The sequence below is a fragment of the Lynx rufus genome, unplaced genomic scaffold (genome assembly GCF_022079265.1).
Source record: "Lynx rufus isolate CCGP_SWC_20201006 ecotype Redwood Valley unplaced genomic scaffold, mLynRuf1.p SCAF_16, whole genome shotgun sequence".
NCBI lineage: Eukaryota > Metazoa > Chordata > Mammalia > Carnivora > Felidae > Lynx > Lynx rufus.
Genome location: NW_025814830.1, coordinates 53,343,904 through 53,355,505, shown reverse-complemented (window position 1 = coordinate 53,355,505; position 11,602 = coordinate 53,343,904). Strand labels below are relative to the sequence as shown.

Below are 11,602 nucleotides of genomic sequence, written 5' to 3'. Positions count from 1 at the left end.
CAGGCGCCCCAGGAGAGAGTTCTTTTGAGGAGTCTTGTTCTGTTTTAATCTCAGTTACTTAAAATCTTGTCACATTTGGGAACCAGAGGGTTAGGTGGTTTCCTCAATCTTGATATTGTGGGCCCTCCTAAACCAAGTCCAGTCTGTCTGTGTCTCTGTCTCAGGACTGGCTTGGCTGTTACTCTTTAAAATAGCATTTAGTCTGAATAAAGATTTACCTTCCCATGGAATTTGCAAATTCTTTATCATACACGTAAAACATGAAGTTATTTTAGAACCTGGAGTGGTGGGAAATGGCTAGACGAGGAGCCTAGGGCTCTCATCCTTTCTTAGTAGATTTCTAAAACACCTGTCTTGTGCCCCGGCCCCCTTCAGTTTGTAGGGTTCTCGAAGCGGGCAGCATTGTCCTCTTGCCTGCTTTGGGGCTTGACCATCACATGACAAGGATGTTTTCAGTTCACTAGCCTACCCCTAGTTGGGTCGTGTGTTCGGTGGCACAGTGACTTAAAGGCCTGTTACAAAAGAACCTTGGCTGAGACAAATTCACCCCACGGTAGAGCACTGAAGTTCTTTGTTTCAAGTTTATTTAGTTTGAGAGTGTGCAAATGCATGGGTGGGGGGAGGGGCAGAGAGGGAGAGAGAATCCCAAGCAGGCCCCACACTTGGTGCTGAGCCTGATGCGGGGCTGGATCTCCTGGTCATGAGGTCATGACCTGATCCAAAATCAAGAACCAGGCACACCCACATTTAAGTTTTTAGTGTCACCATTACATGGTGGCAGCATGGGAGGGCTTCACTTTGAGGATTTATGAATGCAAGAGTCAAGAATTCTCTGTAAGTTCCTAACATTGATGCAATCTCAGAATGGGGAGAAGAACTTCATCAGGTGTGGGCGGGTCTAGCGACAGTCATCATTGTTTATTGAACATGGGTGTGTCCAGCCCTGTGTGTTTCCTTTAACCTTCATCCTGGAAGGTAGGTGTGAATACCTCTCTGGGGTAAGGAAGGTGGGGTACAAAGGGCTGAGGTACAACTTGCCCGAGATCCCAAGGCTAGTTGGTGATGGTGTATTAATCTAGTGTATAAATCAGCTTGGTTAAATAATGATAAAGGGACTATGAAGTGGTGTGCTTTCTTGTCACGTTGGTGCCATTCAGCATTATCATGGTGCTGTGGGAAGTTCTAAGATATAAACGGTTTTATCTGATTATAGCACATCATTTTTTACAGAAGCGTTACCTAAAACATGCTTTTGGTCCCCCACTTGTACCCAGAGTCAACATGCAGGCCTAAGACAGCTCGTGATCCTAGTATGTAAACCACGCGGGCATCTCTGGGGAGGCCAACGTTTCCAAGTTTAGCGCCCTGATCTGTTTCTTCCAACAAGGAAAACCACTGGGCGTCAAGTGGTCCCCGCGAAGTGGGGCGAGGAGCGGAGTCCGGAGCGGGCAGGCGGGGTTGGGGCAGGGATTTCGCACGTCAGGGGGTTGATCCCCGAGCCACCAGCGGGCCGCCTCCCCGGGCCCGTCGCGTCGGGCAAACCGACAGAGGCTTGCAGGGTGCGTGCCTGGGGGTGGCGCCCGAGCCTGGCTCCGGCTCCGGCCCCCGTCAGTCCCCGCGAGGAGGGTGAAGGGGTAGGAGCTCGCAGGCGTTTGCGTCAAGTGCCAGCCGTTCCGCCAGAGTCCTCCTCCCTGGTCCCCGGCTCCGCGGTGCCGCTTTCGGGCCCCAAGACCCAAGGGCCCACAAGTAGCCACCCCGAGAGTCCGCTCCCCCGGCCACGGCCGGGTCCTCGCAGTCTGGCCACGCCCCCCACCTTCCGCCCCGTCCCGGGCCGCAAGTGTCGCGAGACCTGCGTACGTCCTCCCGACCCGGGCCCGGCGGCCCCCGGCGGCCCCCGGCTTCCAGAGCGCGCACGCAAGCCCGCGCGGGGCACGCAGGGGACGCACAGCCGGTGGGGCTGGCGCTCCCAGGCGTCGCTCTCCCCGCCCCGGTCGCGCCGTCTCGCGAGAGTTGGGAGTAAACAGCCCCGAATGGAGACGCGAGGCGTGTTCGCTGCGGAGGCGCCGTTATCCCGGGCCCGCGGGACCCGAGCTTGAGGCGGTCGGAGGTAGGTTAGGAGGCGGCCAGCTGCCCGGAGCGACGCCCCCTCCCCGACTTGCGCGGCCTCCCGCGCGCCCGAGGCCTCGAGGGCGGGGGTCTGCGCCGGCGGCGGCCGGGGCCGGGGCCTCGCTGCGCGCCTGGACCCGCCGGGAGGGGCGCGGGGCGGGGGGCGCGGACGGACGGACGGACGGACGGGGCGACGCGGGGCGCGGGCGTTTTCCCGCACCCGGGACGGCGCGTGCGTGCTCGGCGGGCTGCGGCTGGTGGCCCTGCTCGGTCCCCTCTGCGGGCTCAAGCGCGGTGCTGGCTTGCTCGCCACTCCCCCTCCCCCCGGTTTTCTTTCTGTGAAACAAACTTCGACGGCCTGAAACCGTGTGCCCGGCCTCCCTCGGCCTCCCAGCGCACCCACGGTCGTGGGTCGGCTCGCGCAGGGGGGGGCCGCTGTCCCATTTTCGACGACCTCCCTTCTTTGCACTGTCCCAGTCTGAACACCTCTCCGAACACCCCGATTTTCAGGACTGTAGGAAGCTCGTGGGCAAGGGGGGCCCGAGTGACTCTTGGGTTCTACTCTCAGGACCGGCCTGCCTCCCAGACCTGCGGGATCTTACAGTCTTGCCTTGCCGTGTCCTGTCGGTGCTACCTGAGACTGTTCTAGATGATCAATACCGTTTTTCGTAAGACGTTTACCTTTGTTTTGGTGAGAGCCTCTGGGAATCTCGGCCCGTTGTGTCTGTGCAAATTAGGTTAAGTATTTACGTTTACTTTAGGTTCTGGACGACACTTCGGAGGGAGATAGAGTGGCATGAGATCACAGCGCTGAACTCCTTAGGATTTATTTTCCTATGGCCCTCTGGTCTTACTTAGTTTTGCTAGTAAGCACCGCTCCCAACGGCGGGCTCTCAGTTTGCATTTGTATAAAAACGAGGAGCGGATTCTTCCCACCTTTTTTTATGAGCAGCACACATTTTATATAAATGCCTCTATGTCAGGGTTTTTTAGAGGCAAAATTTACATACCATAGAATTTATCTATTTTAAGGGTACTTATTCAGTGTTTTCCCCAGTAAACAGAGTTGTGCAGTCATTACCACAGCCCACTTAAAAAATGTTTTTTTAGTGTATGGGGTGCTTGGGTGGCCCAGTCGGTTGCGAGTCCGGCTTTGGCTCAGGTCATGATCCCACGGTTTGTGGGTTCGAGCCCCGCGTCGGGCTCTGTGCTGACAGCTCGGAGCCTGGAGCCTGCTTCGGATTCTGTGTCTCCCTCTCTCTCTCTCTGCTCCTCCCCTGGCTCGTGCTCTGTCTCTCTCTCGAAAATAAATAAACGTTAAAAAAAAAATTTTTTTTAACGTTTATTTATTTTCGACACACACAGACGCGCACACACACACACACACACACACACACACACACACACACACACACACACAGTGAGTGGGGGCGGGGCAGAGAGAGAGGGAGACGCAGAATCCAAAGCAGGCTCCAGGCTCTGAGTTGTCAGCACAGAGCCCCACGTGAACCCACGAAGCAGCATATCATGACCTGAGCCGAAGTCACATGCTTAACCGACTGAGCCACCCAGGTACCCTCACAGCCCACTTTTAGAACATTTCTATCACCCCAGAAAGATCGCTGGTGCCCATTTGCAGCCAGTACCCATTTCTGACTCCAGCCCCAGGCAACCACTAATCTGCTCTCTGTCTCTCTAGTCTCGTCTCCTGAATATTTCCTACATCGAGGTGGGATTGTATGTGGCTTTTGTGTCCGGGAGTGGCCTTGCTAGGACTCCTGCCCATGAGGTCTCTCCACTGCCCTCCCCACGCGTCTCATTATCAAGAGTTGGTTGTGTCTGTGAAAAACGAGAAACTCTAATTCGGTGCTTGCAGAGCCTTTGAAGCACCCGGGGCCCCATGGGATCAAGCTGAAGCTCTTCTAAGAAGTTTTTAACCTTCCTTTCAAATTCACATGTTGTGTGATTCCATCTTCTGTCATTTTAGTGGTAGATGGCAATCGCTCTGCCCTGCCCACTGCCTCTTCTGTGCGGCAGCCACTGTAATTGTCACAGAGTAGTGAAAGCTAGGAAGGGTGAAAGTTTGGGTATACTGCACCTGGTTTCCATTAGCGTCCTAAGCGGGGATTTTAGCGGGAGGTTCACGACTGCCTCTGCACTAGGAGAGAGTGGAGATATTACTTTATATTTTATTGGGAAAATTTGACAACTCCAATCCTTGGTGACTTGAAATATTAGGGATGGGAGGCTAGGGGCACCTGGGTGGCTCAGTCGGTGAAGCATCCGACTTCGGCTTAGGTCACGATCTCACGGTTCATGAGTTGAGGCCCTGCGTTGGGCTCTGTGCTGACAGCTGGGAGCCTGGAGCCTGCTTCGGATTCTGTGTCTCCCTCTCTCCCTGCCGCTTACTGGCTCATGCTCTGTCTCTCTCTCCTTCAAAAATAAATAAACATTAAAAAAAAAAAAAACAAGATGGGAGGCTAGACTTTGCATTTGGTATTTGGGTGGGTGGCGAGGACTTTGGTCTCTTTCAGCATCTTGCCTAAGACAGGCCAGGAGGTGGTAAAAGGAGACAGGTCAAGTTTCCCTTCCCCGTGACCTAATGACGTGCTGCGGAGATCTGTTAACTATCTTGAGGAGGTCTTTGCTTAAGGAAATGAGCTTCAAGTAACGTGAGAGTACTAAGTTCAGAGGTGCCTCATGCAGCTAGCCAATAGTGAGTGGCCGAAGGGGAAAGAGAGTAAGGAGACGGGCACAGCACCTGTGAAGGAATAGGCAGTAAAGGGCAGTGTAGACCTGGGCCTCTTCACTCTGGTGCTGTTGACTCTTCGGGCTGAATTATTTGTTTTCTCCCCTTAACAAAGCGTGCTAATGGACAGAATGTGCCAGAAGGAATGGTTCGGTCAGGCTGAAGAATACACCTTTATTTCAAGATAGTGTGGTTTGGCATTGCTTAAATGTTAGCCTATTAAACAATGGCAGCACAGCCAAGTACGCAATTAGTTACGAAAGTGGTACTTTTATAGCCAGGGTTTAATTGAACTGAATGCTACCCTTTCGTGGCCTAAACACAGTTCAGTTTTCTCTAGAGCTATTTCAGTAAAGGCTCATTAAAAAGCTGGTGTATCTGCATAATCAGAGGACCATCGGGTGATACAAGTAGGTAGTTTTCCTCCCTCCTGAATTGCGTTCTTACTTGCAAAGAAATGATTTCAGACATGCTTTAGCTTATAACCACGATTGTAATCTTGGTGACATTCTTTTCTGATGCAAAGTAGAAGAACCTCAGAGCTGGTCAGACCAGTTGTTTGCCTGGGTAATACATTTTGTCTATTTTGACTCGTTTTTCACGCAAATCTCCTTAAATGTTGTTCCTGGCATACGTTATTTGAACTGTTAATTTTCCACTTAGTATTTGATGTCAAATATTTTTTGATTACGCTTGTGTTAGAGGCATACAATTCTGGAAAATCCATCACTATGCAGATACCATCTTTTAGGCCATAGCTTTGTAGGGGAAGTATTCGTAGAAAGCAAATCCAGGAAGCCATGGGTCCAGTAACAGCCCTAACTAGGTCCAGTGAGTAGGTGATACCGCCCATGATAAGCCTGTTCAGAATGAATGAGTGAAAAGCTTGGCCTGAAGCTGGGAGGTAGACACAGACGGATTTTTTTTAACACGGTTTCTAGGAAATCTGTCCCTTTTAAGCTCTGCTGTCTGTATAAATACAACTAAATCTTTGGGGTTCCTGGCTGGCTCACTTGATGGAGTGTGTGACTTGATCTCAGGGTCATGGGTTGGGCATAGAGATTATGTCCTTAAAAATAAATAAAATGTTTCAATTTATTAAAGAAAACCACAATCTTTAATTTATTTTGAATCTTTCGGCCACGGTCTTGCCAGAAAATTTGTTTTTCCATAAAACTGACTTTAGACGGTTTATTGAAGTATTTCAATTGATAGTTTAATAATGAAAGCGTAACACATACTCTTTGTAAAAATGTAAATAAATAGAATTGAGAAAATAGCTCCCTGTAATGATACCATTGAAGGGTAGAACGAACCACTGTTAACCGACTGGGTAGACACTTTTACATACTCTTTTTTTCCTATGCATATACATACATTATTTAAAAGTCAAGATTTGGATCACCCTGTCCATGAACTGTTTCACTTAATATTTGCACGAACGTTTCCCCATATTCTTTGGGAAATCTTTCCAAGACCTATGGCTGCTCTAACAAATTTCTACAAACTTAGTGGTTTAAAACCACACATATTTCTTTTTTCACGGTTCTGGAGGTCAGCAGTCCAAAATCAGTCTCCCTGGGCTGACATCAGGGCGTCACCGGGGCTTCGTTCCTTCTGGAGGCTCTGGGCAAGATTGTTTCCTTCCCTTTTGGGTTTCCAGGGGCACCTGCGTTCCTTGGCTCCTGGCCCCCGTCCCCTGATTACCTCAGCCTCAGCTTCCAATATCTCATCTGCTACCTGGTGGAGGAGTAGCCCCGTGGACCTGCCTCCCTCTTGCGATTACATTGTCCCGCCTGGATAATCCAGGGTACTCTCCCCATCTCGAGAGCCTTAGTTTAATCACACCTGCGAGATCCCTGTGGCCGTATAAAGTAACATGTACAGGCTCTGGGGAGGAGGATATAGGTATCTTTGGGGAACCATTATCCAGCCTTCCAGAGGAACATAATCTGCAATTGCTACTCAGCATTCCATAGTATTGGTTAGTTAATTAATTAGCTAGTCTGTTGCACCTTTAGGTGGTCTTTAATTTTTCCCCGGTTATAATCTTTGGGTATAAATCATTGTATGCTTTCAGATTCACACTTCTATGGAATGAATTTCTAGGGGAGATTTTAGAAAAGCTGGGTAACCTACCACTTACAGGTATGGCCTCCATGCCCAACACACAAGTTCCCAGCCCAGCTTTCCCAGTCACAGCTAGCTGTGTGGCACCGGGCGGGTGATGAGCCGTGGGTGGGGGTGGGGACGGTCAGTAACAGGTTGTTAAGATGAAATGAGTAAATACATGCAGATTGCCTAGAGTAGCACCTGCCTCCTGATGAGTGCTTGGTATGTGGTAGTGTTTGTTGTGTCCCTGGGTTTGTTAGAGAAGGTTTTTGCTTCCATTTTTAAGACTTTTAATACATGTTGGTAAATTGCAGTTCTAAGAGGTTAACAGGAGTTTTCTTACATTCACCAGCGACACATGAGAGTCCTCATTTTATTGGGTTGAATTCTTAAACATGATCTGTTTTATACTGCGTGTCTCAGTTTATGTCCTCAAAATGTTACTTGATTTTTACAGACACGCAAGACACATAGAGACAGACTATGTTTGTCTCTTTGTCTGTGTTGGTTACCATAGTGGGAAAGGGTTGGAGGGGGCAGATGAAATAGGGAAAGGGGATTAAGTTATAACTCGTCGGGGGATACAAAAGGTGCAGCCTGCCTGGGAATCACTTCATATGGTGACGGGTGGTAGGTAGGCTTATGGGGATCATTTCCGATGTGGAAAAATATCAAGTCCGCTGTGATGGACACCTGAAACTAACAGGATATTCCCCGGCAATTGTGCTTTGGTTTTCAAAAAGTTACTTGGTTGTTATAATGTAAATTACATAAACACTGGTATCAGTTTTAACAAATATACCGTGAATCTTTTCAGGGGCTCTGTCAATTCATTAGCATGAGAAATAGTTTGAATTTCACTTTGATTAGCTCAGTCACATCTGTTGGGATGCGAAAACGTCATTCTGTACAGCAGTTGATGCATGTGAGTCTGTTTGACGTGGTATATAGTCTGATTATGCACACGGTGGGCAGCAGACTGTAATAAAAGAGACTAAAATTTCTTCCCCCTTTTGAAAAGTTAATACTCCCGTCCTTATTCATTCCTAGAAGCTGAGGCTAAATATGAAACTTTTTTTTCTTCTTTTTGCATACTTTGGAAACAGTTTCAACCTACTAGAAAGGTTCCAACAACAGCACAAAACTTTTTTTTTTTGGTCTGTGAACTATTTGAAAGTGAGTTGCAGACCTGATACCCATTATCCTTTGATACTTCATGGGGCATTTCCTGCAAGCAAAGTCCTTCTTACATAATCAGAGCACAGCCTTCAAAATCAGGAAATTAGTCTTGCTACACTCCTGCTATCTGCTTTCAGGCGGGCCCCGTTCGGGTTTGCCAGTTGTTCAGTAATGTCTTCACAGCAGAGGGACCCAGTGGAGAACCTCGAGTTCACTTACCGGTCATGTCTCTCGAGTCCCCTTCCATCCGCAGCCGCGTCTCCGCCATTCCTTGGCTTTCATCTCCTTGGTAATTTTGAAAATTCCAGGCCAGTTCATTTTGAAGAGTGTCCCTTGATTTGGATTCTGATGTTTCCTCCTGAACTGATTCGGGGTGTGCATCTTTGGCCGGAACCCCACGAGTGATGCCAGCCTCTTGCAGTGTGTGGATGTGGTTCCATCTGTCCCACCGCTGGTTCACTTGGTGAAGCTGGTCTTCTGTAGAGTTACCCATTTTCCCTTTGGAAATGAGGATTTTTGTCGGCAGGCGTTCTGGGACTATGTAAATGCCTCGTTCCTCCGACTTTCAATTTATTTATAAATGTCATCATGGACTTTTGTGTTTTATTCAGTGAGTTAGGATCTGTTATTTTCATTATTTACGTTGACGTGCAGATTGTCCCATGCTGGCCTCTGTGTTCCTCACACTCCCATTATTCTTTGAGTGCTTTCTCACTTTCTGGCACGAGATGGTCTGGACTCACCTGCCCAGTCTGGAACTAGCTTGTCTCCAAGGAGCCTGGTCTCTTGTAGCACAGAATGGCCTTTAGAAAACCAATTCTGGGCACTAGATGGGCTCCTCTTGTTGGGGTATCACTGCTTCCGTGTCCTTGCGGTAGGCGGAGCTAGGAAATGTACATGCGCATGTTCGTATGTATATATGTACACACGCGTACGTAGTTGTTTTCACATCTGTCTGTATATCGAGAACCTTGAGTTCACCCCAGTACTTCCCTACTTCATTCTGATCCTGCGTGCATCTTGCAGGTTTTCTTTTTTCCTACCTGTGACTTCCTTCTCTGTAGTAAGAAAGCTGCTTCCTTCCCGTTATCTGTAAGTATTTATTTGAACTAATCAATTTTCTCTTTCACTGCCATCACCCCTCTCAGGCTCCTACTCTCCTCCCCAGCTGCCTGTCTGCCACACGCCTTTCTCACCCTCTCAAGACTCCTTCAGCCCACACCAGGCCACCATGGCTCTCCCACCAGCACCTACCTTCTTGCCCTCAACTCAGTTATGCAGAAGGGGAGGGAGAAAAGCAAAGACAGAACTCTTGTTAGTTTCTTCTTGAGCACCTGGGTGGCTCAGTCAGTAAAGTGTCTGTTGCTTTTGGCTCAGGTCCTGATCTCACGGTTCGTGGGTTTGAGCCCTGCTTTGGGATTCTCTCTCTCCCTCTCTGCCCTTCTGCTGCACACTCGTAAACTTAAAAACACAGGCTGCTTTTCGTGTGTGTATAGTCTGTGTCTGTATTTACATGCTCTGTGCTTACTGCTACTTACCTGCTTGCCGCTAGATGGTGAGCCTGTCTTGGGGAAAATGCTCACCAGGTTTGCGCTCTGTAGTGAGAGGCGGGGGGTGGAGGTGGGGGATCCATTGTAGACGCAGGTGAGTAGATGTTTTAGACGAGGAAGGTGCAGTCTGTGCCTTCGAAGGCCTAGTGGAGCAGTCATTGGGGACCGGCATCTTTAACACGAATAGGCAAGGGCCCAATGCCCCATGCCATTGTTCACCAGCCTCTGTACCCCCAGTGGCATTTTTGTTTTCCTCCAAGGAAACTTATATTTTGAAGCCTTCTTATTCTAGGGTTGGGAAACCATAAACTTCAGTGTCAGTGCCATAATTTTTATGGGCCATCGGTCTTTGAAAGGAGTGTTTTCTTAGCACCTAGCCATTAGAGGTGCCTGGGTGGCTCAGTCAGTTCAGTGTCCGACTCTTGGTTTCGGCTCAGGTCGTGATCTCAACGGTTGGTGTGTTCGAGCCCTACCTTGGGCCCAGCGCTGTCAGTGTGGAGCCTGCTTGGGATTCTCTCTTCCCTCCCCTACTCACTCTCTTGACCTCTCTCAAAATAAACAAACAACCTTCAAAGACTAGAAGCAGGTCAGCCATATCCAAACAAAACTGGGAGGGGTCTCCTGCCATCATTTCCAACCCTACCATTATCTCCATGGGATTTTTCTACTTGAGGGTGTCTTCCTTCCAGCCACCGGTGGGTTTGGAGGCTGGAGCAGGCCGCTGTTCACTAGTGTGGCCCTTTTGTGGAAGGAATCAGTGACCTTTAAGTTGTTAAACCAGCAGTCTCTCCTCATTTGACTACCCTTCATCATGGAAATTCTTTTTCACAGATTTTGGGGGATTTTTGTTTTTATTTATTTTTAAATGTTTGTTTATTTGAGAGAGAGCGAACAGGTTAGGGGCAAAGAGAGGGGGTAGAGAGAACCTCGAGCAGACTCAATGCCGTCAGCACAGAGCCCAGTCCGGAGCTCGAACCCATGAACGCAAGTTCATGACCTGAGCTGAAATCAGAAGGCGGACGTTTAACCTGCCCCACCCCCACCAGGCGCCCCTAGGGTGTTCGACCTCCCTCTTCCCTTCTGCCCTGAGCCATGCTTCCCCACTGCTAGTGCTCACCCTAATTTTCGCAAGTTCAGAGCTCCGCCCCCGCTCGTGCCCCCGCCAACTTTTCCTGCGCGTCCTCCGTCTCGGTCAGGGGCAGACGCCGACTGTGTTCAGCCGAAAGGTCTCCGTTCGTCCTTGGCTCCTTTCGTGCGCGCCCCCCACATCTGGTTGTCAGCAGACCGCCTCACCACCTCCACGTCTGTAACCTGCTCCACGTCCTCGCCTCTCCTGCCCTGCCCGGAGCCTCTGGTCACATCCTGCCTTCCCTCCCTTCGGCCACGGCCACGAGGCCCTCCCTGTCTGCCTCCCCTTCGGTCACCTGTCCCGGCCCCTCTCCTGCCCCCCCCCCCCCCCCCCGGCCACTCTGGCCTCTGGGCTTTCCTCACACAAACCAGGCCTTCTGCACTTGGCTTCCTCTCTGCCTGCAGGGCTCCGCCCCCCTGGCCCCCAGCTTCCTCAGAGCCCCCTTCCCAGACTGGCGAGACTGGCGCGGCGCTCCCATCCCCACCGTCCTGTTCCCCTTCACCCTTTTTTCCTCTTCTCACAATAGAGGTAGATGTCACTGGCTAGATACCACATGTGTTACTCGTGTATCCCCCCCCACACTTACACACACACACACACACACACACACACACGCGCGCGCGCGCGCGCGCGCTGGGTCAGCGCCCTGAGGTCGGGGTTTCCATTGGGTTTTGTTTGCTGCCCTGGTCCTGCCACCCGCTCGGAGCCCGGCCGTGTGCGGTGTGGGAGTCGGACCGCTGAGCCGAGCTGCCTGGCAGCCCCGCGGGGCTCCGTTCT

General features: G+C 50.4%; 1 protein-coding gene across 2 annotated transcripts in view; it reads left to right on the top strand.

Moving 5' to 3' along the window:
• Nucleotides 1–2,002: 2,002 nt before the first annotated feature.
• MBTPS1 (membrane bound transcription factor peptidase, site 1) overlaps nt 2,003–11,602 on the top strand; it is a 52,509-nt gene continuing 42,909 nt past the window's right edge. Inside the window, exon 1 of one of the 2 annotated variants that reach the window (XR_006961920.1) lies at nt 2,003–2,107. The gene's annotated coding sequence lies outside the window, so the exon portion shown is untranslated. The remainder of the gene's footprint in view (nt 2,108–11,602) is intronic. The other variant, XM_047078839.1, reaches the window with a different exon arrangement.